Consider the following 25,933-nt stretch of genomic DNA (forward strand, 5'->3'; position numbering starts at 1 on the left):
CCAACACATCAAGTATGCCAAGGTATGCCCTTGCAGTGAATTTGCCAGAACAGCTACTGTCTACCAGTTAGCTTGCTCTAATTACCTGTGGTTCCCAGTTTAACCTGAAAACCTCTCCAGAGAAATACTTTGAGGTTTGAGGTTTGCTGTCTCAAATTCTGGAAAACCTGGAAAGATTGTTGCAATGACCTTTATTAGTTGCTTCTCAGATTAGATCCACAGTAGCTGTTTTGGAGTGATTTTTCACTCCAGAAAGAATACCTTGATGGTGAATCTAATTAGTATTCAAGTCTTGCACCATGCTTTTGTTCTTGCATGGCCTTTTCACTCTTACCTTTTATGTTCTTCAATTCTTTAATTAATGAGATTATGAAAATTTCAAAGAAACTATACAAATGTGGCACCATTAAAATGCTAGTATAGACTTGAAAATTGGATTATAAAATTGGGAATAAAGACAAGTCGTAGCACTTCAATTGTATCCTAAGTGCAACTTAAAAATTCTATTTTATTTTCAGCTGCTCGTTTATTTCCCCAAGAGAGAAAAAAAAAATCCGGAGATATCAGGGGAGAATTGCTAAATGACTGTAGAAATTGGCTTGTTTTCTGGGACTCTTGTAGACACACGGAAACATAGTCTTTTTGTGTGCATACTGGTGGGAACTTGATGGAGTATTTAGGTAGGGAAAAGTCAGGCTCAAGACTCAGATAAACATCCCGATATTTCAGTACTCACCCAGTGCTTAGCCCTCTTTGGTTGGGAAACAACATGAGAACAGCTTTTGTTTTTATATTCCAGTTCATTACTGGTGGGACCTTAGCCAACTAGAAATGCTGTCAGAACAGCTTCAGAATTCAGACAAAGAATCACGTCAGTTCTTATTTTAGGCGAACTGGTTCAGCGGTTCCTCTTTCAGAGAAGTAGAGTGGGTTTCCCCTGATGAGCTTAATTGAAAGAACTTGCTTCCACTTGAAAGCTGTGATAAACATCTGGCAAAGGCAGGAGAGCTTGGAACTGTGTAGAAATCTTGGAAGAGACCAGGAGCCGGAGGCATAACTAACTAGATTTGGGGCGAGGGTCACTAGTTTCATGCCTGACTTCTCCATTCACTTGACTTTGACCTCAGACGTGACTTAGTTGTGTGTTTCCCCTCTGTTGAATGGGAATGATGAGATGATGAGTCACATTTACCACTGGAACAACTCATTGTGAATAACTAAAAAGGGCTTTGCAAGCAAAGCCTTCTATAGGGGCCTAATCATGCTAAAAGAGTTAGAAACATTTGGTGGCATACAAATGTCAAGGCAAAAACAATAAACTATAGATTTTGCCGCATAAGAAAACATGTTTCATCATGATGCCAGGACAATCGTCAGTTTTTATTATTGAAGGATACTCCATGGTAGAATAAGGAGTGTAGAAGCAGTTGGTAAGACCAAGAATATTGAAAGGGATTTTCATTCATTCATTCACTCAACATATATTTATTGAGCTCCTTCCATGAGCTATGCACTGGGTGGGGAGATAGTAATTAAGGTGTGTGCAATCCTTGCCCTCATGAAGCTCACTGTCTAGTGGGGATTCAGAAAAGAAATGATAGTCAGAAGTTCTAATCCTAGTAGTGTGAGCAAACAATTTCCTGTGTCTCAATTTTTACATCTGAAAATTGGGGACCATATCCACCTCCAGGGTTCACTCAAGGATTAAGTGAGAATATTCATATAAAGTTCTTAGCCCTGTGCCTGAGAACATTGAGATCTTTATGATAATAGGGAACACCTATTGCAAATGCATTTTCTTTTTAAAAGCTAGATCTTTGTATAATTAATCATCAGAGGAATTGTTGTTTACTATAGGAAAACTTCCATGGGTAGAGGTAGGCTTGAAAAAAAATAATAAATTACCCATTTCAATAGCACCACACATAATTAGAGCCTCATGATACCCCAGAGACATTATGGTAGGCTTAAAAAATATGGAAGGAGAAGAGCTGGGTTCTAATCTTGGTTGTACTACCATTGACCTGTGAAATCTTGGAAAAGTCACAGCTTTATGTGTGTCAGTTTCTCCACTGATAAAATGTGTTGGTGATTATACTTATAGTTGTGGACTATTGCAATTCTAAATTTTTATAATTCTCTGTAACAAATGTTATTGAACAGTAGTCTGTGGTCAACAAAACACAGTGTGAGTGCTAATTTCTTTTAGGGGGAACTAAGATATGGGCCTATGCTAATAAGCCTTGTTTGTATGTATAGCAAGAGAATAATAGTATAAATAAGGAAAAATATTCTAGGTAAGACAATCCTTAATAGAAAGATTAATATAGAGATAGATGTAAATAAAGATAAATATGCATGTTGCAGATTACCATGGATAGTGTTGCTTAAGAAAATTGGTAAAAAAAAAAAAAAAAAAAAAAAAAAAAAACAAAATTGGTAAGCAAATCAGACCACTGATTGAGAATATGCCTAAGAAAAGTGGTGAGTGAACATAGAATCTTTAACTGACTGAAAATTAACCTTTTACAAAAACTGAGATCCCATGCAATGTTTGGATAAGATAGACCATTGGTTCTCAAAGTGCAGTTTCTGGACCTGCAGCATCAGTATATCCTGGGAACTTGTTAGAAATGCAAATTATTGGCCACACCCCAGACCTAGTAAATAAGAAACTCTGAGAGTTGGGCCCAGCAATCTGTTTCACAAACCTTCCAAGTGAATCTGATGCATGCTCTAGTTTGAGAACCACTGAAACAGACTTGGGTCCAGATAACTGGTAAAAATTAAGTAAAGAGTAGGAAGAGAAAAATAAGCTTGGGATTCATTTATTTGTTCATGTATTTACTACACATCAACAATTTGCAAAGTAATCTGCTTGATGCTATAGGGAGATGCTAAGATATACCCTGAAATAAAATGAAACAATGTCAGCATTGGCCACATCTGAGCTTGGTGAAAAAAACAGATTATGAAAAGTTAAAATTTGAAAGAGATTTTTGCTTTTCTTCCTCCAGCTAGTGATGAAACCCTGGACATACCATGTCCAGTCTCTGGCTCACAGTTTCTTCTGCTGAACTGGAATCAGGGAGACTCACTAGGAGTGAGGTGGGTTTATCAGAACCACCCAGAAGGTTGTATTCAAGACAAGAAAGCGTGTTCCACCTTGTCTTTGAGAATGTGCTGTATCCTTCAGATGAGCTGAGGTAAGGAAAACAAAAAAAGAAAACAAAAGACAACTAGGCTAGATGCCCTTGAAGTAACCTTGACCATGACCAGATATGACCTCAGGAAAGCAAATTGGGTGGGGAATTGTGGTGAGGAATTTTAAACATTAGATGGAGTGACCTAGAGAATGAGGCCATTTTTAGACTAAGAATAAGCCTGATAGTTCTCAATGGCCAAGAAGTAGCCTTACTTAGGGACCAGGTGCTCTGACTTGATGATTAATATTAATGAGCTCTGAATACATCTAGTGCTTTTCTTCTAAGGATCTGATCTCCATTGTTTCTTTCACTCTCTTGGCCTCTCCGTGAGATAGGCGTGGGCTGGTGCTGTTTCCCCATCTCATGGTAAACAAGAATACCAAGAAAAGCAGTGCCTTTGATTGGAGCAAGCTCAATCAGTCAAAAAATATTTATTAAGTATCTGACATTGTTTCCTGGCATCCTCTTTTTAAAGGTATGCATAGGAAAATCTATCTACACATACCTTTAGGGAGTATCTATTGGGAGTATCTGTTGCAAACTATGTCCCTTCATTTGGCTCAATATGTAAAGAGACTCAATGAATTAAAGGAAAATTAAGAGTCTGTCGTTTGAGGTCAGGTGTGGTGGCTCATGCTTGTAATGCCAGCACTTTGGGAGGCTGAGGCAGGTGGATCACTTGAGACCAGGAGTTCTAAGACCATGGTGGTGGGCACCTGTAATCCCAGCTGCTAGGGAGGCTGAGATAGGAGAATCACTTGAACCTGGGAGGCAGACACTCCAGCCTGGACAACAGAATGAGACTCTGTCTCAAAAAAAAAAAAAAAAAAAAAGATTATATTGCCTGGATAGTATCATAGTGAGGGGTAATAGTACCTTTTTTTTTTTTTTTTTTTTTACTTTCTCAGTACTTTTCCTGCTAAGTACCATTTATGGCCCATGACTTATCCCTGCCATTCAAGGCAACTCTTCCTGGAGCCTGCTAGTGACAGGGTGTGAGGGTGGAGTGTGGTAAGGTGAGACCTCCATTAACCAGGAAAGTTGGTTAAATCAAGTTTTCCTGTTAACCAAAGTTCAGTCAGAAGGAAAAAAATCAACACTGCTTGTTTAAGGTTAAAAAAAAATCTCTAGGAACAATGAAAGAGTGCAAAACAGTTTTAAAACTGGAGGTGGGAGATCTTTGTTCTAGCACTGACGTCCAGTGACAATGTTTGACTTGTCACTTGACTCTTGGCCTTAAGTTTCTCCTCTGTAAAATGTGTAGAAGGCAGTTCCTAGGGATCTTTATGGCTCCTTTGAGTGCTCCTTTGAGGTTCTGTCCTTTCTTTTTGATGGCCAGGGACAGCAGCATCCCATTATTAATTCTTATCCGGGCCTGTAGCAATAGCTGAAGAGAACGAAAGAGAATGGGCCCTGCGTGCTCTGGAAATAAGCAAAACATTTAGTGCTACCTTTTGGAAAAAAAAAATCAATATGTAATTTATTCCAGCATATTTGGCATAGCCTCATTTTGATATATTTACAATTAAGTATATATTTATTTGTAAGCCCAGTTATCTCAGAGTAGGAAATCAGCAAGTGATTTTAGTTTTGTTCTTTATTGCTTATTTGTTATAACTAATGAAGATATACTGTTTATGTAATAAGAAAAACAGTCAATAAAAAGGAGACATTGTGGAAATAGAACATAGATGTTAGAAGCTGAAAAAGTTTATGATTCTAGCCAGATTTGCTCATTTTCAGATTGGAAAACTGAGGACCCGAGAGATAGGTGATGTGCTCACACTCTCTCTGAACTTCCTAGAAGCAGTCTTGAGGACTACAAACCACATTTCTAGTTTGCTAACCCAGTACTTCTTTTACTCTTGCACACTTTTATGGTAGTTTTCCATTTTCTTGCTTAAAAAAAAAGGAGGCAAACAATAATAATTGGACATACCTTATATTTAGATTCTGCTTAATTGAGACCTGTGAACTCCTTGCCTTAGCCAACAGTGATATCTTGCTCTCTGGGGTGATTGATTGGAATCCAGCCATCACCAATAGACTGTGGCCAAAATTCCTCTGATACACAGTATGGTAACAGTGGCCGCCATTTTAGTGTTTTGTGTCTCTGCAGTGCACGTTGTAGGAGTCTTTCATGTAAAATACCCTCATGATCATAATGGAGACCATTAGTGATACGTTCAGAAGACAAAAGAGGGCAGAAGAACAAGGTGGAAAAGAGATACAAGAGCCAAGGAAGAGAAAGTAGCAACTCCCTAGGTTTGTCAATCCAATGATGTAAGTGACTAGGATGTTCATTCGTCATCAGCAGGACCTGTGTGAGAAAACTCAGCACTCTTCATATTGGCCTCATTCATTGTCCCACTCCTGATTCTGATGATTTCAGGAAAAAAAAGAGCAATTTATTTTGTCAGTTTGGAGTTAGCTGATTTGTATAAACAATATAATTGCATTATTCCCATAACTAAGAGGTTCTTTTGGAAAATGAATGACATGCAAATGTTCTACACAATCATGAATGTTCGCAAAGGGATACGATAGGAAATGTCTTTACATGGAAACCAAGTTAGCTGAATACTTTTGGCTTACACTGTGAACGGTTTCTTAAAAATCAAGCCTATTTTCACCCTAATCTTCGTAGGTAATTTCTACTAATAAATATTTCTTATGCTTTACATCTATGTGGAAAAATTGCCTCCTACACAACAAGCCTCACCTTCCATCCAGGTCTAAACCTCTTCCCACCAATGTTATCATTATACTTGGAATTCCAGCTGCCTTGGGTTATGAGGATTTCATGCAAATATGAACCAAAGGGAGCAACACATAAAATACTGCTATTTTTTTTCTTTCCATTTCCCCAAGTTAAATAACAGTTTATTCTGCAGGCTTTCAAATCACTCCCACAAAATTGACAATCCAATACAATCGACACATTCATGCTAATCTACCCAGAAGTAAATACACTGTGGTGAAATTGTGACATTTGCAAAGACCATAGCTCCCCAATTACTGAAGAATTAACTAGGGATATAATGAGGTAGGGCCAAGTGGGATTCAGGGAGGAAGGAAGCCAGTTTGCCATTCTGTGTCTAATCCTCAAATGGAAACTTTCTATACATTTAAGAACTTAAAAGAGAAGTGTGGCTAACTTCTACATTCACTGTAAATAAAAATATTGCACCACATTTCTCTTGGTTTCCTAAGAACCTGACAAAATGCCCCAAAGGGTGCTGGCTTAGCGATTTTTCTAGATTTAGCCAAGACTAGGACATGCTTGAACCCTTGCAGGAATATTTGTTTCATGAAACCACAGTCCATTGGGTCCAAGATTTGTTGGCTGCTCATGAAAAGCAGGGGGGATTTAGCCTTTTAGCTCATTTGGCTTCTCTTGGGTCCTGGAATGGGGGTCAGCAGACCTAGAGCTGAGTCCCAGCTTTACTCTCATACTAATAATGGCACGAGGAAGAACTAATTTGTTCAGCACTCTACAAATCATTGGAGTTTTTATGTGCATTTTAGCCTCACAGTGACCCTGTGAGGCAACGAAGACACTTGTTAAAGTCAGTCCTGTTTTATAGATGAGGAAGCCGAGGTTTAAGAAGGTCATTAGTTGCCTGTTACCTTGTAGCAACCACTTTCAGCATGTAGCAAACAAGCCAAGACAGAGGTCCAGAGACGGTAGGTGCTTCACCTGGTATCACACAGCAAGCCTGATGATGGAAAGGGCATAATTAGTCTGAAATTTCCAGCTCATTGCTTAAGTCACTGGACCGTGCTGTCTCCATGCGTCCAGCCTGGCCTGGGAGGTGAGCCACCTCACATTTCATCCCTTAGGCCAGGAAACCATTTCTGTGCCCTGATTGGGTCAACGTGAGCACAACCGTAGACAGGTAGTCAAGAGGGGTAATCAAACGCTAATGATTTTCTCTGTTGTTACAAGAGCATCTCCCGTCCCTATAAATGGACGGCTTGGATAGACCACTCTGCAGTCATAATAAATAAAGACTTGCCACCACTTTAATCTCTGATCCCAGTCCACCCACAGGCCTCAGGAAAATGCCTGATTGAGCAGACAGCATCACAGATTTCAGCCTGTGTCTGATCAGGAGGGGAAGAACATTCCGGAGGCGTGGGCCTTGTGGGAGAAGGCCCAGGCTGCTCTTAGGTTGCACACAGGCAGCCTGGAGTTAGGACTTTGCTTTGCCAAGAGAGCTTTGGACCTCCAAACACCATAGTGGAGACTCAAGAGAAACATTTTTCCCTCTTTCACTGAACACTCAAATGTAATGTAACAAATTTTATTGAGCAAATACTGAGTAGAGAACCAAATCCAAATACCTAACAAGTGGTGCAAAACTTCATGTGCTGAACCTTCTTCTCCTAAGATATGAAATTCAGTTAAAATTTTAAATTATAGTGGGAAAAGAAATCTGTTTTTTGAAGACAGGTAGAAAGTAGAATGAAAACATTTACAAATAAAATAGTTATTGATGTTATATTTGTTAAAAGCACAATTTACACATTTAAATTCACTTGGTTTAGAAAGAATGCATTTTGTTTGTTTATAAAATTGTCAAATCCCAAAATGAAAAAAACCAGAAGGATATGGGACAAAGCCCCCAACTCCATCCCAGAAAAGTCTTTATAGAAATAAGTGTCTTTTTCTGTTTTATTTTGCTATTTTATTCAATAACTTGATTTATTAATATATTTAATTATTTTTGTAGTTTTCAACTGTAACAAAGATCATTGTAAAAAATATGATTGCTAACAAAAAAAGAAAAGAAACCCAGAAAACCAAAAAGATCCCCAAACTAGGAAGCTCTGGATGTAAAATCTATATAGAATTTAGACTCTCTCCCCAAATCCATGCAATTAAAACCACCTCATGTTATTCTTTTAGTTTCTAGCATTTTGTATTTAATTTTCCTCTAGTTAATAATTATTTATCTAATGACTCCATAATTTCTATGATGTTTTCCCCTAACAAATTCACATCTATGTGGCTGGAAGAACCTATTGCATTTAGTTGCCCTCAGGAAGATGTCTGTACCTCTTGTTGCTTTTAAACCTCCAATTTCTCCATCAGAGAGGAGCTCACTGGGGACGCCTTATACTTGTTTCTAGGGCAAATTCACACCTGTCTTGCACAGGAGCTCCTCGGATTTCCTTTTGAGGTTGTGTAAATATATGGGAGGAGGAAAGAAGAGCAGCTGGAACTTCAGACTAGGATAACGAAATTTATCCTAATCTGGATTAGGATAACTAAACTCACTTAGTTTCTGTTGCTTATTAATGAGCGATGTCTAATATTTGACATGTCTGCCAGGTAGATATGAGAAGTAGGTATTTTTTTAGAAAGGAAAGATACAATAATTTTAAAAATAAAAGATAACATAAGAAAACCAAAGCTTTCATTTTACTGAATTAAACTTCGAATCATGTGCTTGTGTATTTTCTCCCTCTCTGTGTCTGCTTACTTTTCAGTCAATTTTGAGTAAATATTTACTGAATCCCTATTATGTGTTAGGCCTAAAGGTTTGTACTGGGAATTCAGAAATGAATGAAACAATCTTTTCTTTCATCCAACTCAAAGTTAGCAGAAGAAGCAAAAACATGGTCCCCGCAGTGTCTGGAAGATTGCTCTTACACAAAGCAACAATAGTAATAATGAGAAAAATACCCCAGAACTTTCAACAAAATTTTATTTAACATTCCGTATGTGTTCTTTCATTTAATCCCCACAACAGCTCTTGGAGAGGAATACTGTTACCCCATTTTACACAATAGAAACTGAAGCATAGAGAGGATAATAACTTGTCCAAAGTCACAAAGCTAGTAAGTGGCAGAATCGGATTTCAAATCCAAGTCTGCCTGAAGCCGGAGTCTATACTTTTTAACACCCTTCCCAGGTGATTTTGATCTAAAGCTCAAGCGCTTTGGAACTACACATGGGCACTGTTTTGAATTTCATACATTTCACCTGTCCAAGATTCTTAATACAGTAAAAGAAGGGAGAGCCCCATGAGAAGACTTCATGATGATGGAGGGGTCATGGGAGGATGCCTCAAGAAGTAAGGTCAACATGTTGGTATTCCCATCTTTTTTTTTCTTACCAGAAAGCTATTGGTAGCCTTTAAAACAATAAAGTGTGGCAACATGGAGATGCATATGCTATTAGCCAGGTGTGGTGGTACACAACTTTAATCCCAGCTACTCGGGAGGCTGAGGCAAGAGAATCATGAATCGCTTGAGACTGGGAGGCAGAGGTTGCAGTGAGCAGAGATCACACCACTGCACTCCAGCCTGAGCGATAGAGTGAGACTCTGTCTCAGAAGGAAAAAAAAAAAAAGAAAGAGAAAAAAGCCAGAACCCAAAATGGTATGACTGCCGTAATTCAACGGTGTAATAGTACATCTGTATATGGACTGGGAACATCTAAACAAATGAAAACATAATGAGCTACAGCAGTGGGATTACAGGTAGTTTAAACAAAGAAGTCCCTAAGATATTGATTTTCACTATTAATGTCAAAATGTTTGTGTAATGAATTTTTAAAAAGCAACCAAATTGTTTACCAGTAGATAGGAGCAGCCCACCAGTCTCTTGCTTTAGGGGGCACATTGTCTTGCTGTTCATTTGCATCCCTGACCTGGAAGCCAATACGTGTAAGTACACGTGTCCTCACAGGGGTATCCAAGCTTGTATGTGCATCACTAGTGAGGCAGCTGCTGGAACTAGTGGACCATGGGAGGAGCAGCTTCTGGACTACAGGTAACTGTCCAAAGCAGGGCCACTGGAACATTGAAGCCCCAAAAAGAAGATGAAATTTGGGGACAGGCAGAGGTAGAGAAGGCAGCAGAAGCCTGTATTCAATTTGTTTCTATAAACATTGCCCACTATATAGGCCACATGGTTCTAATGATTGTACAAGAAATGTTTGTTAAAGAGAACTGGTACTTCTTGCTCCAGACCCATGCATCTGCCACCCAAAATATTCATAACCATGACAGTGATATTAATAACAATTAATTGTGCAGTATCTGGGCCAGGCATTTCTTACACATTACTTTATTGAAAAATTTCCATTATGTCCTACGGTGCATATTCTCACCCCCATTCCACAGATGTAGAAATGGTCTTTGAGAGTTTAAGCAACTTAACCAAGGTCAGGCAGGGATTAAATGGAGATTTTGGGATGGCTTGATAGTCCCAAGTTCATGCCTTCTGACACTGGCTGTGGTTGGTTACAGCCTCTCCAAGTATCTGATGCAAGATTATAAGATCTTAGAAGAGAGGGAGCTCCAAAGAAGGGTGGTGTACAAAGAGGATGAGAAGGCATGAATGAAGTGAAGAGGGAGAGCCAGCCTATCAAAGGGGAAAGGCAGAAGAAGGAGGGAACATAAACAGTGTGTGTTGGTGCAGGGTGGTGTTGGTTAAGCACATGGCAGTATCTTGGGTAGAGGCTTGAAAACCTGGCCAGAGAATTTGAATATGAAACTTGTTTTGCATTTAAGATTAAACTTTCTGAAGTCATTGGAGGACACTAGAAATTGAATGTTGTTGGGAAAAATCAATTCCCAGTGCAGCTATACCATAAGTGCTGAGAAAAGAGACTACTTTGAGATCCATTTGTAATCATGGGTTCCCAGATTCCTCTACTGTTTCAATTGCTCCCTTCAGGTCTTCATGCTGCTACATATGCCCAAGAACTCCCCTTGGGAAGGAGTTCAAAGATCTCAAGTATAGGACCTCATGTTGGTTAAGTCTAGAAAAAGAAACAGAAAATAAAGCCATTTAACAGGCAATTGTTGTTCACCTACAATGTGCAACATTGTTCTAGGCAGGGTTGAGAAAAAGACATCATGTAGAGAAAATGTACATAATGGTATTGGGACTTGTCAATGTATGATGTCATAGTCACACGATGAAACACTTTCCGTTGATATAAATTAACATGAAGAGTGGCCCATGTAGTGAGGCAGAATGAAGAAATGTCAAAAGAGTGTCTGGAGGCCAGGCGCAGTGTCTCATGCCTGTAATTTCAGCACTTTGGGAGTCCGAGGCAAGTGGATTGCTTGAACCCAGGAGTTGAATACCAGCTGGAGCAACATGGCAAAGCCCTGTCTCTACAAAAGATCCAAAAATTAGCCGGGCATGTTGGTGTGCACCTGTACTCCCAGCTTCAGAGGAGGCTGAGGTGGGAGGATCACCTGAGCCCAGGAGGTTGAGGCTGCAGTGAGCCATGAGAGTGCCACTGCACTCCAGCCTGGGTGACAGAATGAGACTCTGTCTAAAAAAAAAAAAAAAAAAAGGTGTCTAGAGAAAGGGCACTGGCCAGGCAAATCTGTTTAAATTAGTATTAATGGAAAAATATGTGTGGAATTCTTTGACTTCTGTGAATTGGAAGCTCTCTTTGTTTTACAGGGGGTAAAAAATGATAAAGGTGGGAAGGTGATGATGAATATGATCATGGTGAAGAAGATGATGGTACGCATGACGCCTGGGAGATAATGGTTCTGACCAGAGCATGAAGGCCTGGAAACGCATGGTATCTGAGGGGCCTTCAGCTGACTGCAAACCAATATTTCATTTGCTACAATTTTTTTGTGTGTTAATAAACTTTGGCTAGTAGGATTCCTTAGGGCAGGGAGTATATATCCTGAAAAGAAATATTGAAAAATTAGAGAAACATTCTTATTGCTAATGACTTGGTCAACTGAGAGTGGATATTATGCCTCATTTCTGTTTGTTATTAAGCACAACATGTTTTATTCCTTAGTGTAGAAAATATGAGCTTTTGATATCACTGCTTAGTATAATTGACTCTTCTGAGCCCTGCTTGAACTTAGTGATTCATCATTTTTCAAATTAGTAGGGACACAGTTAGGGTAATCTGAAGCTGTAATCAGTAAAGCCTTCTGAATGCCTTCCACAATAATGGATTAGGCTGTCATTTGTAGTATCTCTTATTTCTGTGATCGTCTGAGTTTAGGATGCCAATTTAAACTCATTAGTTTAACTTTTAAGACATTTCTCCTTGCTTCTGACAGCCATAGGAAGCATGTCCATTTGATGCGTGCTGCCTTATTTGTTGTATTTGGCAAAAGTGACCCCCCCCCCCATAAAAGACAAGATACTCAAGTGTCCGGCGCTTAGAGGGCCATCCATCTTCTTTGGCCCTTCCACCCACTGGGGCTGGGCCACAGGCACCCACGGTTCAGGCCCCTTCTCTGCTTTCTCTTTGTCATTATGCTGTTGTCAATTCTGCCGTTTATTCAGTGATTAATCATCATTTGGAAGCTTCTGCTGGGAGCCCACAGAAAGGAGCGTATTCCTGCAGGTGGTTTCCCTCTGATTAGTCAAAAGTGATAATGACTTGCTGCTGGGGCTTTGTCCTAAGGAAGGGAAGATGGTGAATTCTTTTTCTTTTGTGGGAATGCAATTGCATTTTATAAACCTGGGAAATAAATGTAATTGTAAGAAGAATATTAGAATGGGTCTTTTAAAAGTATTCCCTAGAGATACTGTTTTCAGTTAAAGCACATTTGGAGTCACAACTTGCTGATACCATTACCTCAATTTTTTTAAAATTTAGGGAATTAAGATGCACATTCATGTCAACTTAACTGCCTAAAAATAACTCCGTGGAAGATGAGATACCTGATGGTTTATCAGTGCTTGCTGCTCACCAATGTTTTTACCTTTGACAGCTACAAAGATGGATAATGTTGATATTTAAGTTGGTGCAGTATTCCTCTTTTATATTTTTACTTAGAAAAAAAATCATCTGACAATGAAGGTTTCAGTTATATAGTTTAAAGATGACTGCTTCTGTGAGAAAAAAAAAAAAAGCATGTGTAAGGATGGGCAGCTTAGCAGATTTCCAAGGGGATGTAGAAGGTGAGGGTGCTTTGTTCGTGGTGATGAAATGTTACCAGAGGAGGAAGTAAGTGAGTCTTTGGGTGATTGAGGAAAGGAAGAGGACTGGGGAGGGTGGGGAGGAGCAAAGCATGCTTGCCAGCTGACTTCCAGCCCAACCAGTCTCCCCACTGATGAGCATGTATAAGATTCCTAGGAAAGCAGGCAGGGTTTCCAGAGCAAGGCAAGTAAGTCCTTCTGTGGAAAGTGAGGAAAAATATGAGTGTACATGAACCCTCCCTTTTTTTTTTTTTTTTAAACTTCTCAGTTGATCAGTGTGCAAAGGGTGAAGGGACTCAGATAATTCATTTCAGTCTTTTCCTATGGGCAAAATCAGAGATCCTGGGTACCCTGAACCTGCTCTGTGGATATATTCATTATTTTCATTTTCTCCTAATTGAGAATTTGTCTCATCTGATAGGTGTACTAACCCCACTCTTGGTTGTAAGAGGTTGATGCCAACTTAAGTACCATTCATTCTATGTAGAGGCTTGCTTTTGAATGGGCATCTAGGCCTAGAGCAATGGTTCTCAAAGTGTGGTCTCTGGATCAGTAGTATTAGGATCACCTGGAAACTTGTGAGAAATGCATGTTCTTGGGCCCTCCCACAGACCGCCAGAAACTCTGGAGGGTGAGACCCAGCAATCTAGTTTAACACGCCCTCTAGGTGATTCTGACATACACTAAAGTTTGAAAATCACTGACCTAAATTGACCAGGCTATGACCCAGTGGTATTGGGGCATTTATCAGTCAATTGAGGCAGAAAGGCAGTATGGAGAGCAGGGCTTCTTGAGCCTCTCTGATCATTCTTCCCAGGAGACTACCTACTCCACTTGTAACTAAAGCCACCCCACCCCTAGAACCCAAGAGCAAATGCAAGAGCAAAAATAACCTTAAGAGTGTAATTAATCTAAGAATTTAAGCTCAGGACAACTTGAAAACTGGGGCAGATGTGGTTTACCCTTCCTTTTTCTAGAGCACGGGTTAGGCTTTCCAATTATTCTTCTGGAGTTGAACCACTGCCCTTGGGTAGATGATTCTCCAAGGTCTGGGTTAGGGAGAAAGGACTCTATTATTTTAAGATCTGTTTAGTAAATCATGCTTATAAAGAGCAAAAGGATATAGGAAAATTCTCAGTGGTTAGCAGACTCTCTCTCTAACCCAGCTTGTTTCAGGAGTGGAGCCAAAGAACTTATGATGGAAGAAAACGAGATCTTCAGAAAGTCAGGAACATGTTCAAAGTTGTGGTCAGAACGTAGTAGTAGGATCATTGGTAGATTCGTATTGAACTGAAGGCTGTCTTAATCTTATCTCAAAAGAGCCTGTTTGTAACTCTTTATTCATACGTTTATCTCAACCTTCTTGAACCTAATTTTATTTTTGGTTTATATAGGCTCTTGCAGTAACAAGTTCCAGATGAGGTAATGAATTAACTACCCACAGTGTAAAATAATGTTTGCCTTTACTTATCCTAAAACGACCTCTTCCAAGTTTCAAGCATGCTTATCTGAAATCTTAACTCTTGGATTTGGGTGTTGATGCTTCCGACCTTGTCTGAGATAGTCTCTTGGTAATTGTGCAAAGATGAGTCAGTGGCATTGATCAGTACTGCCACACCACAACAGGGAGGAAGCTCTCCAGGAGAGGAATTCAGCTGACTCAATGCCAGGGCTAACCTCTACTGGAATTGGTGGTCCTCTTTTTAGCATGGTTTGAGGAACTCATGAAGACCTCACCACATTCTTCCTAAAACTCAATTTCCTTGGGTAATGTATTTCCTTTACCAGTATTTTCTCCCACTGTATATAACCTTCCTGAAGGCAGGGAACATGTGTCAATCACTCGTTAGCTTTTACCACCTGTCATAGAGCCTGAGATAATAGGCTTGCCATAACTTTCTGTGTATGCCTATATACATAATCTCAGAGAGGGATAACAAGTTATTCACTTACACCTTAGTATGAATAGGATGTGAGAGTGAATTTGTCTCTACACTTGGGAACAAATGACTGAGGCACGCTCCTTGCTCTTGTGAAAGTTGAATCTAGTAGGAAAAAACACTTGTAAAAGCCTGTAATCCCAGCACTTTGGGAGGCTGAGACGGGCGGATCACGAGGTCAGGAGATCGAGACCATCCTGGCTAAAGCGGTGAAACCCCGTCTCTACTAAAAAAATACAAAAAAAAACTAGCCGGGCGAGGTGGCGGGCGCCTGTAGTCCCAGCTACTCGGGAGGCTGAGGCAGGAGAATGGCGTAAACCCGGGAGGCGGAGCTTGCAGTGAGCCGAGATCCCGCCACTGCACTCCAGCCTGGGCGACAGAGGGAGACTCCGTCTCAAAAAAAAAAAAAAAAAAAAAAAAAAGACATTGCTTTACCCCCAAAAATGAGCTTCCAACGGCAAGATTTATGCATTTGCTGATCTGGCCAATAGGTCTGGCCAGACAAGGGTCACCTTCCTCATTTCTCTGTGTTGTATGTCGTAAGGACCCTGTCTTACAGGAATAGTTCTTTCCATTCACTGAACCAGGAAGACCAGGGTACCATGAGTGTTCTAGTGACTGGGAATATAAGAATAGGATATGTGGAAATAATACCTAACATTTATTAAGCATTTACTATGGATTAGGAACCCTTTAATACACTTAATGTTTATCAGCTCAGCTCATTTGATTCTTCCTTCCCTCCTTTCTTTCTTTCTTCCTTTCTTTCCTTTCTTTCCTTCCTTTCCTTCCTTTCCTTTTCTTTCCTTTTTCTTTTCTTTTCTTTTTTTTCTTTCTTCAGCAGTATCTCACTCTGCTGCCCAGACTGGAGTACAGTAGCACAATCATGGCTCACTGCAGCCTCAACCTCTTGGGCTCAGTTGATCCTCTCACTTTAGCCTCCTAAGTAGCTGGGACTAAAGGCACATGCCATTCCACCTAGCTATTTTTAATTTTTTTTTTTTTTTTGTAGAGATGGGGTTTTGCTGTGTTGCCAAGGCTAGTCTTGAACTCCTGTGCTCAAGTGATTCTCCCACCTCAGCCTCCCAATGTATTGGGATTACAGGCATGAGCCACCATGCTCGGCCTGATTCTTATGTAATAACTCTATAAGGAAGGCACTCTTAGTATCTCCATTTCACAAAAGGGAAAGCCAAGGAACAAAAGGGTTAAGTAATCTGCCAAAAAGACCTAGCTAATAAGTAGGAGAGCTCGAATTCAAACCCAGGCAAATCTGATTTGTAAGAGGAAAAGGGGACACAAAAAGGCAAAATTAGACAAACTCCTTCTCTTTATGTTTCACCATTTTTGGTCAAGGATGAACCCAGTAGAACATGTAGCAATGCTCTAGGGAAGCAAGATAGGGCATTGGTAGGATTCTGGGAGGGAAAGCATTAAATGAATGTTCTATGAGGTCCCCTTTTTGTCAGGTAAAGGGAGGAAAGGGTTATTTACAGTTAGATGAGAAGGTTCCTTTTAATTCCTGCAGTGTCCTCTCCTCTCCTGTTCACCTCTCCCTAATAATTTGATCAGGTCTTTGTGGAAAGCACTTAGTTGCTATGGTAATGAGTACTCTATAAATATAAAGAGTATAAAGCCAAGCAGAATATGGCCCCGTTAATGCAGAGACTCAGGGAATTAGCCTCGAACATCATGGTTTAATGATGTGCCACTCAGTCATTTTGCTCTAAATCCTATTGAACACATATGCTAGTTCTGGACCTCATAGTGATGCGTTACAAAGATCCGGAGTAAATGCCGTCATGTTGCTTTTTAAGCCCAACCTACTTCTTCTCAAGTGCTGTGCACACCATAGATGTTCACTGTTACCATTTTTTTTTTCAAAGTGGTACTTAATAGAAATAACTGCTATTCTAACTAGTTGATATTATATTTGGTAGTGTACCTCATGAGATTTTAGTATTGAAGGAATATAGATTCATCAAATTTAGAGCATAAAAGGATCCTAGTGATTGCTTGGCCTAGGCGTCTCAGTCTCAGATGAGTACAAAGTTGAGGCAGGTAAGGTAAATGAGAGAGGCAGGCTGTGCAAAAGTCAATTGGGAATGATGGACACTGTGGCATGTCTGGAGTTTGGAATCTTACACTAGTTGCAATGTGTTTGTTTGTTTACTTATTTTCCTTCCACCTCAGGATTTAAGGTAATACAAAGAAATGCAATAAAAAGTAAACAAATATGGAATAGGGTTGGGGGGAAATAAAGATAGGAAAAATAAACTAAGGATAAGGTTGTTGAACATAATGGTTATAAAGTTCTGTGCAGTTGCTAGATGTATGCCAAATTTCTGAGCTTTCTAGCAACCAATGTGAAGAAAGGAACACAAACCAAATATTCAGGAGAGGCAGACTACTTCTGAAGTCTGTGAACTCTTTTCTTTAAATGTTATCCTCTTTCCTTTCTCTCTTGGTTCTCCTTCCATTTCTCAATAATTCATCCTGAATTGCTTTTGTGGGCACCTTTCCTTCACTGACCTCTTTGGCCCTCTGAATAATCTTCATTCTGGTTTGTTCATCCACTGCTGAGATTCTGACCACCAGCAAGCAAATGTTGAACACCAGCAAGCAAATGTTGAACACACACTTTCATCCTCCAGTTTGAATCCCTCACCTAACTTCCCGATTTGTATTTTCAATTCCAATGGCCTAACACTGATCTTGTTGCATATGTCCCTCATGTCATCATATCCCCAAATTAAATTTATCCCCTTCCCTTATCCTACTCCTAGCTCCTTTTACTCTCAGACTGGCTCCTCCTCCTGTTTTCCTCAAATAAGTATTCAGGAGTTGGTTTCACTTCCATCTATCAGCTTTGATTTTCTATTTGCTGAGTTCCATTCCTGGCAGACTTTCCTGTGTGATAGCCCCTAGCAGCTTCATACCTACCTTAAAAAGCAAGCAAGCAAGCAAACAAAGAAGCAAAAATTTCACAAATCTGCTGTACATACTCCAGTATCTTTGCATTTGTTGCCCCAATAATGATAACATCCTTAACATTTGTGATATGATTTGACTCTGTCCCCACCCAAATCTCATCTTGAATTGTAGCTCCCACCCTGTGGGAGGTAATTGAATCATGGGGGTGGGTCTTTCCCATGCTGTTCTTGTAATAGTGAATAAGTCTTAAGAGATCTGATGGTATTATAAAGGGGACTTCACCTACACAAGCTGTCTTGACTGCTGCCATGTAAGGCGTGACTTTGCTTCTCCTTTGCTTCCACCATGATTGTGAGGCCTCCTTAGCTATGCTGAGTCCATTAAATCTCTTTCTTTTATAAATTACCTAGTCTTGAAAAGAAAAACCCATTTTCTAAGGAGAAATTCAAGCCTGCTGCAGAAATTTGCATAAGCAACGAGGAGCCAAATGTTAATCGCCAAGACAATGGGGAAAATGTCTCTAGGGCATGTCATAGGACATGGCAGCCCCTCCCATTATAAGCTAGGAGTCCTAGAAAGCAAAAATGGTTTTGTGGGTCAGGACCAGGACCTTGCTGCTTTGTGCAGTCTTGGAACTTGGTGCCTTGCATTCCAGCTGTGGCTAAAAGGGGCCACCATAGAATTCAGGTGGTTGTTTCAGAGAGTGCAAGCCTCAAGCTTTGGCGGCTTCCATGTGGTGTTGGGTCTGCAGATGCACAGAAGTCAAGAATTGAGGTTTGGGAACCTGTGCCTAGATTTCAGATGATGTATGGAAATGCCTGGATGTCCAAGCAGAGGTGTGCTGCGGGGGTGGAGCCCTCATGAAGAACCTATGCTAGAGTGGTGCAGAAGGGAAATGTGGGGTTGGAGCCACCACCCAGAAGTCCCCACTGGGGCACTGCCTAGTGGAGCTGTCAAAAGAGGGCCGCTGTCTTCCAGACCTCAGAATGGTAGATCCACCAACAGCTTGCACCATGCACCTGGAAAAGCCACAGACACTCAACACCAGCCCATAAAAGTAGCCAGGAAGGGGGCTGTACCCTGAAAATCCACAGGGGTGGAGCTACCCAAGACCATGGGAACCCACTTCTTGTATCAGTGTGATCTGGATGTGAGACATGGAGTCAAAGGAGAATATTTTGGAGTTTTAAGATGTGACTGCTCCACTGGACTTCAGACTTGCCTGGAGCCTGGAACCCCATTGTTTTGGCCAATTTCTCCCATTTGGAATGGATGTATTTACCCAATGCTTATGCCCCCATTGTATCTAGGAAGTAACTAACTTGTTTTTTATTTTACAGGTTCATGGATGTAAGGGACTTGCCTTGTCTCAGATGAGATTTTGAACTATAGACTTTTGAGTTAATGCTGAAATGAATTAAGACTTTGGGAGACTGTTGGGAAGGCATGATCAGTTTTGAAATGTGAGGACATGAGATTTGGGAGAGGCCAAGGGTGGAATGATATGGTGTGGCTGTGTCCCCATCCAAATCTCATCTTGAATTGTGGCTCCCACAATTCCCATGTGTTATGGGAGGGACCCCATGGGAGGTAATTGAATCATGGGGGTGGGTCTTTCCCATGCTAGTCTCATGATAGTGAATAAGTCCCATGAGATCTGATGGTTTTATAAAGAGGAATTCCCTTATATAAGCTCTCTTGCCTGCCGCCATGTAAGATATGTCTTTGCTTCTCCTTTGCCTTCTGCCATGATTGTGAGACCTCTCCAGCCATGCTGAACTGTGAGTCCATTAAATCTCTTTCTTCTATAAATTACCCAGTCTCAGGTATGTCTTTATTAGCAGCATGAGAACAGACTAATACACATGGTATATAAGGCCCTACAGAATAGCCTCTTCCTACTTCACTAACCTCAGCCTCATTTTGTTTCCATTGAGGAGTCAGTTTTCAATGTTTTGTTTTCTTTGAAATAATGTGCGTCTGTGTGTGTCTGTGTTTTTTTCCTGGCTGCTTTTGAGATTTTCTTTTTGTCTTAGGTTTTTAGCAGTTTTAATATAATATGCTTAAGGTTTTATTTGTTTGTTTTGTTCGTATTTAACCTGCCTGAGTTTTTTTGTTTGTTTGTATTTAACCTGCTTGGGGTTCACAGCGTTTTCTGAATCTGTGGTTTTATGCCGTGTCAATTCTGAAAACTCCTTAGCTTGTTTCTTCACATTTTTCTTCTACCTCATTCTCTTTCTCCTCATCTTCTAGGATTCAGTTACACATATGTTAAAACTTACACTCTATTCCAAGTGTCTCATAAGCTTTTCTATATATTCTATCCTTTTTCCTTTCTGTTCTTCATTGCATTTATGTTCTACTAACCTATCTTCTCATTTAACTCTTCTTCATCTTTGTCCAATTTTCTTTTGAAGACATCTGATGAGTTTAAATTTCAGTTACTGTATTTTCACTTCTAGAATTTCCATTTTGTCATTTTTTATAGATTCCAGTTCTCTGCTAAAATTCTCCATCTTGACCTCTTCTTCAGTAATACACTAACCCCAGTCATTTTAAAGTCCATATGCAATAATACTGATTCTGTATCACTAATAGGTCTGTTTTATTGTTTATGTTTTTTCTCCCTGTCTCTTGATCCACCTGATAACTTTTGATCAAATACTGAATATCTTCAATGAAAATTCCTCCAGGGAAGATTCTATTTCTGGCAGACATTAAGAGTAGGAGTAGCTTGCATTAATCCACTGAGGGATTAAGCTGGTACTAGGCTTGGTTTCAACCCTCACAAGACTTAGTCAATTTCTCACTCACCCTTATTCTTAGAAAATAATCCCTCAGGAGTTCAATCTGAAAATCTGAGGAATTTATCAGATGCCCTTCTCCTCAGTACACTTGAACTCCTTCTTATCTCCCTAGCATACTAAAACTATTCAATTGCTCTATTTAGATGTCCAGGCTCTTCTATGCTGTTTTCTGCTCAGTCCTTCTGCCTCAGTCCAGTCAGCTTATGAGTCAGCAAATGCCTTAAGGGTTCTTAAATGGATCAAACTATCAGTCTCAGCCTTTCTTTTTCTATGTTTCTTTTTAATTTGTGATCTTAGTCCCTTACATCCTGAATAACTTGGTGGCTAGGAACCTCAATTTCTTTTCCCCAGTCCTAGCGGACTGTCAAAATCTCCACTCAGCTTCTCTGCCTCTTTCCTCCTGCTTTTTGCTGGGTTCCTTAGTTTATCTGAGCAAGCTGTGTATCACTCAGCAAATGCTTGATGGAAAAAGAAAGATGGAAGTTAGATTCATCTCAATGAATGTCTCTTCGGTTGGGGATATTGGACCCTCAAGTCCTAACTGTCTTCATAGCTATCCAAAGCCTTCAAACATTGTGTGTATGTGTGTGTGTGTGTGTGTACATGCATGTGTGCATGCCTGTGCATATTATCCAGCTTTTCTAGTTTTTCTTAGCAACAGGGTTTGTCTGTTTAGTTGATCTTTGTTTATGAAGAAGCATCCTGAAAGTCAAAGAATGCAAATAGATTCATTCAACAACAGCATTAATTATGCACTTACTATCACTTTGCAAAAGTATTAATTTCTTGGGGTCCTTGTGAAAATAAATATGTTTTATAATTATGACACTGCTGCACACACTTTTAGGAGGACATTTTTTTGGAGGGTGAAAGTCTCATCACTAATTAACTAATTAATTAACTAACTTCACCAACTAACATTTATTGAGCACTTGTTGTGTGCTGGGGTGTCTACGAATTTTACATGTACTATTTCATTTATACCTTACTATAACTTTAAGAGATGGATTCTTTTATTTATTTCTGTTTTTTAGTTGAGAAAATTAAGGCAGAGACATTAAGTGATTTGCCTAAGATTACTCACTGTATCACTTACGTGTCTCTTTTATTGTTTATATGTTTTTTCTGCCTTGGACCTGCCTCTGTATGCACCTAATAACTTTTGTAAGTAAATGGTGAAACCAGAGTTTTAACCCAGAAAATCTAAATCCAGAGTCACTATTTCTAATCAGTAAATTACTTGTCTTTTCCTAACCATGAAAGTATTATCTCCTCAGTGGTAGGAATAGCAAATGAGGAGTTCTAAAAGTATTTTGTGTAATGACAATGCCTTAAGAATAAGTTGATAAGCTCAGCTTAGCAGTCATCTTGTTTAGATGCATAAACTCAGTTATGTTGTTAGAAGGCAGCCAAGGTCTTTATAAGGTAAGTTTTTATGGTAACAGATATATATGGCTAAAAACCTATAATACCTCTACCTAAGGATTAATATGTGGTGAATTTGCCAGATAGAATCAAATTTATACTTCTATTATCTGTCAAAAAATTAAGTCATTTAGACTTATCATCTAGGTCTTCTTGGTTTATTAAGATCATAACTTTGAGAAGAGATACTTACTTTGATTTTTCAAATACATATGAGTCACACAATTTTTTTCCATTTCTTAATAAGCCATTTCCTAGTCAGAATTATTTTAAAATTACAATTACCTTCTCAAGATGGCACAGAGTCTTTTAAAAGCTGTTTTCCTTCTTCTAAATAAATCAAAACATTGTGACTAAATCTAGTAGTCGTTGTTAATAAGTTTAGTCTTTAGCATGATTTAAGCACCCAGTTCAGTCTTAGGTACTGAGACCACATATCTTGGATTTTCTAGAACTATTTTGGTTTCAAATATTGTAGCCCATTGTCTCCATAAACAGCAATCATATTTTCTAATTTGGGATTCAGAAAATCAGGTGACCATACTCAAGCTTTTTCTCCATCTTGTTTCAGTAGAAGACTTTTCTCTACAAGAAATCTACCCGGTTCTCTTTTGGCCAAGTACCTGGAAAGGCACTATAATTATTGTTAAGTATTTGACATATTAAGGATTATAATTGGTGGAATATTATTTAGCCTTAAAAAAGAAGGAAATCCTGCCATTTGCAACAACTTTGATGAACATGGAGGACAGTTTGCTGAGTCATTGCCAGGGGAGGGGGGAAAAAGGAGAAAATGAAGAGATGCTGGCCAAAGGGTACAATGTTTCAGTTTTGTAAGATGAATAAGTTCTGGAAATCTAAAGGACAACAGTGTGACTATAGTTAATACTGTATTGTATACCTGAAATTTGCTGAGAGGGTGAATAGATCTTAAATGTTCTCACCACACACAGACACACACACACACACACACACACACAAAGAAGATAAGGGATATGTTGATTAGCTTGATTGTAGTGATTATTTCACAATGTATGTAAATATTAAAATATCAAGTTGTATGTCATATATGTACAATTTTAGTTATCAATTATCCTTTAAAAAAACTGAAAAAAGTTATAATAGGCACAAAATCTGAGTTGTTTTTGTTTTTGCCTTTAGCCTCTAAATGAAATTGAGTCTTCATATATTAGAGTAGTGTTGTTTATAGAAATTGTTTCTTCAAGGAAACAAATAAATTGGTCCCTCTTTCTTTCGTTATTTTTCTTTGGGACGGGGTCTTGCTCTATCACCCAGGCTGGAGTGCAGTGGCACAATCTCAGCTCACTGCAACTTCCACTTCCTGGGCTCAAGTGATTCTCCCACCTCAGACTCCCAAGTAGCTGGGATTACAGGCACGTGCCACCATGCCCGGCTAATTTTTGCATTTTAGTAGAGACAGGGTTTCACCATGTTGGCTATGCTGGTCTTGAACTCCTGACCTCAAGTGATCCTCCCACCTCAGCCTCCAAAAGTGCTGGGGTTGTAGGCGTGAGCCACCACACCCGGCCCATCTTTCTTTCATTCTTACAGTTCAAATAAACATAAGGTTTGTGTTTCTCTCAGGATAGAATTAATTATTGTAGTAGTTATCTATTATATAACAAATTACCCAAAAACTTCGTGTCTTAAAACAGTAACAAATATTTATTATCGTACAGTTTCTGTTGGTCAGTAATTTGGAAGTGGCTTAACTGGAGGGTTCTGACTCCGAGTTTCTCACTCATGTTGTTAGAATTGAGATGTTGGCCAGATTACAGTTATCTGAAGGCTTGACTGGGGTCAGAGGATTCAATTCTAAGATGGCAAACACTGGCAAGTCAGCACTGTCTGTCTGTCGGCAAGAGATTTAATTCCTCACCAAGTGGACCTCTTCATAAGGCCACTAGAGTGTCCTCATGATGTGGTGACTGGTTTCTCTCAATAGAGTGATCCAAAAGAGATGAAGGCAGGAGCTGAAATGACTTTTATGGATATAGCCTTAGAAGTCACAAACATTTATTTCTACAATATCTAATTAGGTATATAGGTCAGGGCTATTCTCTGTGGGAGAGAACTATAAGGGCATGAAAACTAAGGGATGAGAATCATTGGGAGCATTGCGGAGGCTGGCTTCCACAGCTATTCACTCAACAGTTGTTAATGGGGTATTTACTTGTCAGTGTGAAAGATAAGAAAAAATACCATGTGTGGTCCTGTCTTCACAGTCCTTACAGTCTAGGAAAAAACACTAACAGTAAAAGACAATGCATGTTAAATAAGTAATTGTCATTTCAAGTGACAATATCTGTCAAGAGGTGACCCTACATTGAAATAGCCAGTGAAGGCTTTTAGGGAAGGAGTGATGGGTGCTGTTGGAAGGATGGGTAAGGAATTGGAAAAAAGAAAGCTCTGGTTCTTTCTACTTCCCTCACTGAGCCACTGTCCATTCCTAAAACAAAGTACCAAACTCTCTCAGGTGAAGTTCTTTGGTTGCAAGCAAAGATGATTACTTGGGCCAACTCAAGAAAGAGAACATGTGTTATCAGGAAAATGCCAGGGTTCCTTACAGAAGCCAAGGACAGATAAATAACAAGATCTATAGAACAGAAGTGTCGCAGCAGCCCTAGAGATCATGGCAGCAGGAATACATAGTCAAGTTCTCTAGGATGTTATGCTGAATGAATCTGCTTCATTGACCTTCCTTTTGAGTGCCCAGACAGAGAGATCGATTGGTTCGGCTTGTGCATGTGGGCACTCCAGTAGAAGAGCTGTGAGTTCCCATGATTAGCACTCTCTTGGAATCACAAGGAGTGGGGAAGGGCTGATCCTCCCAAGAGAGGAAGACTAGACAGATACCAGACCTCGTTTTAAACCCTAATAGCTCCCTATTTAAAAAAAATTGGCTTTGCATTTTTATAAAAATGGGAATCCATTGAGCCTTAAACACTATTTTATATATATATATATATATATAAAATGTTGATTGTGCTGTTGGGAGTGATGCCACATTTCAGAGGAAAAATGGTAGAGCCATTGCCTTAGGCGCTGTTTTTTTGTTTTGTTTTGTTTTTTGTTTTTTTTGGCCAGAAAGACAACCCATTCATTTTGGGTATTTGGTGTGTTGGGATTTCTAGTTAGTTTGCCTGAGATTTTCCAAAATGCTGTCCTCTGGACATGACCAGCTATCCTTTCCTGCTCAGAAGCAATAAGCCATCTAAAATCTCCCAACAGTGCTCTGTTTTGTCCTTCATGGTACTTGTCATGGTTTATAATTATTATTAATTATTGTTTATAATAAATAATCTATTTCACCATTTGTAGCATCTGTTCCCACCACTAAACCAAAATATTTACTAGAACTTGACCGGCTACAGTGGCTTATTCCTGTAATCCTAGTACTTTGGGAGGCTGAGGCTGGAGGATCATTTGAGCCCAGGAGTTCAAGACCAGCCAGCACAGTGAGACCTCATCTCTACAAAAAACTAAAAAGTTAGCTAGTCATAGTGGTAAGTGCTTGTAGTCCTAGTTACTTGGGAGGCTGAGGCAGGAGAATTGCTTAAGCCCAGGAGTTTGAAGTTACAGTGAGCTATGACTGCTCTGTTGCACAACAGCCTGGATGACAGAGTGGGACCCTGTCTCTCAAAGAAAGAAAGAAAGAAAGAGAGAGAGA

This window comes from Mandrillus leucophaeus, unplaced genomic scaffold, assembly GCF_000951045.1.
Source record: "Mandrillus leucophaeus isolate KB7577 unplaced genomic scaffold, Mleu.le_1.0 Scaffold694, whole genome shotgun sequence".
NCBI lineage: Eukaryota > Metazoa > Chordata > Mammalia > Primates > Cercopithecidae > Mandrillus > Mandrillus leucophaeus.